Source organism: Bidens hawaiensis, unplaced genomic scaffold, assembly GCF_021521415.1.
Source record: "Bidens hawaiensis isolate Kalapana, Puna unplaced genomic scaffold, B.hawaiensis_p1.1 tig00020514_1, whole genome shotgun sequence".
In the NCBI taxonomy this organism is placed as follows: domain Eukaryota; kingdom Viridiplantae; phylum Streptophyta; class Magnoliopsida; order Asterales; family Asteraceae; genus Bidens; species Bidens hawaiensis.
Window position 1 is genome coordinate 34,120 of NW_027493133.1, and position 5,871 is coordinate 39,990.

The 5,871-nt window shown below is 35.1% G+C and overlaps 1 pseudogene across 1 annotated transcript; it reads left to right on the plus strand.

Annotated features, from left to right (window-relative positions):
* Positions 1 to 4,981: 4,981 nt before the first annotated feature.
* Positions 4,982 to 5,541, plus strand: LOC143560912 (11 kDa late embryogenesis abundant protein-like; annotated as a pseudogene). Its single transcript, XR_013140203.1, has 2 exons — positions 4,982 to 5,119; positions 5,340 to 5,541. The product of XR_013140203.1 is annotated as an 11 kDa late embryogenesis abundant protein-like (transcript).
* The last annotated feature ends 330 nt before the right edge of the window (positions 5,542 to 5,871 follow it).

Sequence of the window (5,871 nt, forward strand, 5' to 3'; positions counted from 1 at the left end):
ATACGTAGAAAATGTACCGATCAAAGATCTAAACTAGTGCCAAAACTAGGTTTTGTTTTGCAACTTATATGATATTTTATAAGCACATCGGTAATATAATTTATAAATTTATTCAAAAAGGTTTTGTAAGAGCAAAGACCAAAAAACAAACTATCTGCCGATGCGAAATTCGGCAGAATAGAAGCTATGGTATGCTGGTAAAAAAAAAAAACTATGGTACAAATACGAGCTTATGAGTTTCTTGGAATAGATTACTTATACATGAATGGCATCCAACGCTGAAGGATAACCGTCATGAAAGGTAGGTGGATATGGATATAGGCATTTAAAAAGACCGAAATTTTAGTAATCTCTTGATGAGCAACCCCAAATCATTCAAGATTTTTTTTTCTTAAAGTAGTAGATTTACAAAGAAAAAAGTGGTTTTTAGATATCTGACATTGGACCAAATGGATTTTAGGTATCCAGCTATCTGAGATAGCTGGATTGAGTTTATCTCTTCTAATGGCTTTCCATGTAAGCGACGAAGTGTACATCTGTGGTTTCTGGATCAACTATCTCAGATGGCTGGATCCAAGTGGTAGCACAAGATAAGACCAGCCATCTGAGATAGCTGGATTGAACTCCTACTTTATTCCTTTTCACACCATTTCGCACGTGGCAGCAAAAGATAATATTAACCATCTGAGATAGTTGGATTAAACTTCCTACTTTCATTCACTCCAAACTAATGGGTGTACTCCTTTGAAGAAGCATATATAATTTGAAAGAATATAGCTTTAGTTGATGGAATGCAACATCTATTGAACACTATTCTCACTAGTATTCTATGTAAAGTTAATCACAGGAGTTGATAATTTTGATTTCACACACACACAAAAAAAAAAAGTTTTCCTTATATATTTATCCAACCTTTCCATCCACAAGTCTTCCATCTTTCTCAAATTACTACCTCACAATCACAATTTTTAATAACGATTTGCACTTGTGGTCAATATGTTGTTCGCACATCCTGGACTGATCGCAACCTGGATGTAGATTCTACTCATGTCCATGATTTGTAAGAACCCTAATTTTCATTGCTAATCTTCATTTGCCAATTTTCTTAAATTTCAAATATTTTACAGGGTCCCAAATGTCAAAAAATTCTAGGTTGGATAGACTCGGTCATGTGCGATCGTGTCGTAGCTATTATTCATGAACTTTTGCGTTTTAAAAACATGCTTGAATATGAAATTACCGTCCTTCTAGCAAAGCATCGTTTGAAAATCATGCTTGAAGAACAATTAATGAAAGCATGGAGTTCAATCTAGCTTTTTCAGATGGCTGGTCTCATCTTGTGCTGACATCCTGACACATGGCGAAATGATGTGTAAGGGAATAAACTTGGATCTAGCCATCTAAGATGGCCGATCCAGTCACCATAGATGTACACATCGTCGCTTACGTGGAACGTCATTAGGAGTGATAAACTCAATCCAGCTATCTCAAGTGGCTGGATACCTAAAATCCATTTGGTCTATTGTCACTTACCTATAAACCATTTTTTTCTTAATAAACCTACTGCTTTAAAAATAAAATCAATCATTCAATGGTTTCCGTCTCCCGTCATTACCCAAATAGCCAAGACGGAGGTTACTAGACACCCGAAATTAACCTCAGTCTCGTCCACGATTCTTTAATTACACCTTCTTAGGTTTCGGTTTGTAACAGGTATGACCCATTTTAGTACATATAAATCCATATGCTCACCCTTGATTAATCATCGCTAGCAGTAAATCAGTTTGAGTGATTAAATAAAAGTTTGTTTTACTTACATAACTTGTTATTTTTATAATAAAATATTTAAAATTAAAGAATATTACATAAATAAAAATTCTGTCTATACTCACTAATAAAGTTCAAATTTCGTCAGTTTTAACAAATAGCCTGGTCGGAACTCACGAATAGATTATTCGAAGCTCACAAACAAATTTGGCCGGATCATACTCAGATCTAATGAACCACCCGTTCTCAAGTGAACATTTTATAATCTTTAAATTTTCATATACATCTTATAATTGACTACACGATATTGTTAAAATGCGCATTTTGGGAATTTTCCCTTACAAACTTTCAATTGCTTTTTTTTCCTTTTTTTAATTGATCTTTGTATTTTCCCTTAGAAACTTTCTTTGTTTTTTTATTTTATTTTTTTCCCTTTCTTTAACTTATGTGTGTATGAGAATAGTTGAAGTCGTCATGACAAAATAACTCAAAATAAAATTAAACGGCAATAAGTGAATGAATCATAATCAATGTGTTAAAAACCGGTTTTTTATTCATACCGGGTTGAGCTAAAAAATAGTACAACCGGTTGAACCGGATTATACCGGAAGGTTCTACCAGTTGAATAGTTTATCTTATAATTATTTATAAACGCAACTTGAATTCCGAAAATAACCCAAAAGTAAATGATTCCATAATAAAAAATAATCCAAAAGTTAATCCATATTAAAAAAATAATACAAAAGCGGTCATTTTTAAAAAATAGTCCTAAAGTTTATACGTGTCAATGTTAATTGTTGGGTTAAAAGTAATTTTGAAAATATATGGGCCGAAAATATCAAAAAATTCTATGACTTAAAACCGGTTTGCCGGTAAAAACCGATATTTTAAAAAATACCACCGGTTCGACGTCCTAGCAAACCGGCCAAAAAAACCGGACTTAAAATACCGGCTTGTTGTGCGAAATCCGGTTCAATTGGCCAGTTTGAACCGGTTTTTAAAACACTGATCATAATATCTTACATATACTTTCAACTCATTTAAAATACTTACAATCTCTCACCCTTAACTTTTACATGTTTTGTTAAACTAAAGTAATCATACAAGTTGATCATAATATCTTACATGTACTTTCAACTCATTTAAAGTACTTACAATCTCTCACCCTTAACTTTAGGGAAAATTCTCAAAATAGTTATTTTTTAATAGAGAAGTCTTAAAATAGCCATTTTTTCTTCAAAATCTTTTATAACTTGGACTGTTATGACGCATTGAAAAAAGATAAAAATAAAGACGAGATTTCGAAAGAAAGTCAGGTAAAAGACCAGATTTGGGGAAATAATATCGGTAAAGTCCAAATTATTTGTAATTTTGGAGCAAAAGTTCAAATTTTCCAAAAACTTTTTTACTCAAAAAAACGGTCTTGAAAAACTGTTTTTTTATGTTTCCTACCTTTCTCGTCCAAATTTTCAAATTCTTGGAAATTATATTTTTTACAATTATACCCTTAAACCACCACCACCATCTTGAACCACCACCACCATCACCACGAACCACCACCATCACCGATGCCGTCGACCCCACCCCATCACCACCCACTGTCAGTACCACCCGCCCGCCCAGTCTACCGTCCACAGCCTCGCCGGAGCCGCCGCAGCTGCTGCTGCTCACTCTGCCTATGGCTTACCTTCACTCTCCTCATCCTCATCATCCTCGCCGCCGTCGCCGGCGGCGTCTTCTACATCCTGTACCATCCAAACCGTCCGTCATTCACCGTCTCATCACTCAGCTACAGCTACAGGTAGATCTGCTTGTAAAATGCAGCGGGGAGGTTCTAGGTTCTGTAAGTGGATATTGCTATTTTGTATCTATGGTTTGTTTATTTTAGCATGGATGATAGTAGTGCTCCTTGTCTTTGGTGGCAGCATAACATACAGTGGAGCAGGTCAAATCCCATTTGAATTCGAATAACCGTCTGTGTTTTTAAAAACTTGAACTGCCAGTCGATATTGTTTTAAAATGAACGGTGGTGGTGATGGGGTGGGGCCGACGGCGTCGGTGATGGTGGTGGTTCAAGGTGGTGGTGGTGGTTTAAGGTGATGATGGTGGTTCAGGGGTATAATTGTAAAAAATATAATTTTCCAAAAATTGAAAATTTGGACGAGAAATGTAGGAAACATAAAAAAATAGTCTTTCAAGACGGTTTTTTTGAGTAAAAAATTTTTTGAAAAATTTGAACTTTTGCTCAAAGATTACAAATAATTTGGACTTTACCGACATTATTTCCCCAAATCTCGTCTTTTACCTGATTTTCTTTCGAAATCTTGTCTTTATTTTTATCTTTTCCCAATGCGTTTTTACAGTACAAATTATAAAAGATTTTGAGGAAAAAAATGTTATTTTGGGACTTCTCTCTTTAAAAGAAACTATTTTGAGAATTTTCCCTTAACTTTAACATAACTAAAGTAAACATACAAGTTCGTCCCCCATTTTCAACCATATATTATATTTTATATTAATTTTAAAACAACTCCGTCAGGATTTTTAAACTGTCATTTCATACGCTAACTTTCTTTCTTTCTTTTTTTCAAAAGTTGTACCATAAAAACAAGCATTTTATATTCTTTAATTTAAGTATAGTATTGCTAAAATTTTTTCAATTAAAAAAGAATAACATGTTACGTATGGTGTTCAGGGTCCGACTTTGACAGCTTTAAGTTAAACCTATGAGTCAAACCATTAATAACGATTTTTTGTTGTTGAAAATCAATACTAAACTGTTGAAAATTGAAACCAAAAATTGAAGAAAAAAATCAACCGTGATACCTACTGAATAACTGATGACTAGTTTAAGTGATTGTAAGTTTTCATACCAAACTATAAACAATCATATTTTTTATGCAATTACCAGAATCTACGTTCAAGTACCCGTCGCATCACCACAAACACCTGTCAAGCAATTTATCAACAGAAAAATATAAGTTATTTGTATATCTTCCGAGAGGGTAATGTATATCCTAACATGGGTTATTGCCACCATCTTTTGCTACTGCACCACCTGTCCAACGGAACTCGGTGGCACGAAATGCCGAAACCACGTAGCATCCTCCAAACACGTGGCATCAACCTTTACAACCAACCATATAGCTATTTAAAGCATCACCTAAGCAGCTTAGTTTCTCACTTAACCTTAAGCATTCAGTTAATTGATCAGATCAGACAAACCTTCTGGAAGTGAAACAAGATGCAATCAGGCAAAAACGCAGCGGGCTCCGTCAAGGAGTCGGTCTCGAACATGGCGGCGTCCGCCAAGGCCGGTATGGAGAAGACTAAAGCAACTCTCCAAGAGAAGGTGTGTGTATATATATATATATAATATGTTTTTTGTTTTTCTTGAAATCATGAATCAAAAACTAACGGTTTGGTTTTATATTTTTGTAAAACCGATTATGGATTTTTGTTTCTATTTATAAATATAAATTGTAAGTTTATTATCAAAGATAATATTCTGGTTGTTTAGCAGTGGTGTTTTGTGGTTGAATAACCTCTATCCGGTGTTTGTTGTTGAATAGGGTGAAAAGATGACGGCTCATGACCCTATGCAAAAGGAAATGGCTAGAGAGAAGAAAGAGGAGAGGAAACACGAGGCTGAGTATGATAAGGAGGCCGCGAAAGAGCACAACGCCGCCCAGCGGGCAGCGGGAACCATGGGAACAGGCACTGGAACTCACAACCACAACCACCGGCCATCACACAGGGACCGGTGGAATATAAGCCAGCCGTACGTGTTCCGTGAGATGTTTTTGAATGGATTTCTACGCCTTGTGTGTTTTGTGGGTTGATGTTTTCTGAGTATCATGTTGGGTGTTTTTTTCTTTTTTCTTTTTTGGTTGTATAGTTTGCGTATCGTTGATGGCACCTTTATACTTTCGTGGTGTTAGTCAGAAATAATCGATCTATGGTCAATCAGAAGTAATATATGAGAAGAGATATGGTTTCTACTACTTTGGGATTTGCTCGTTATTACATTATTTAATTATTTTTTGGTACCCTTTCTTATTTAATTAGCTAAGTACAATTAGAACATGTAGGGAGTGTTTGGGA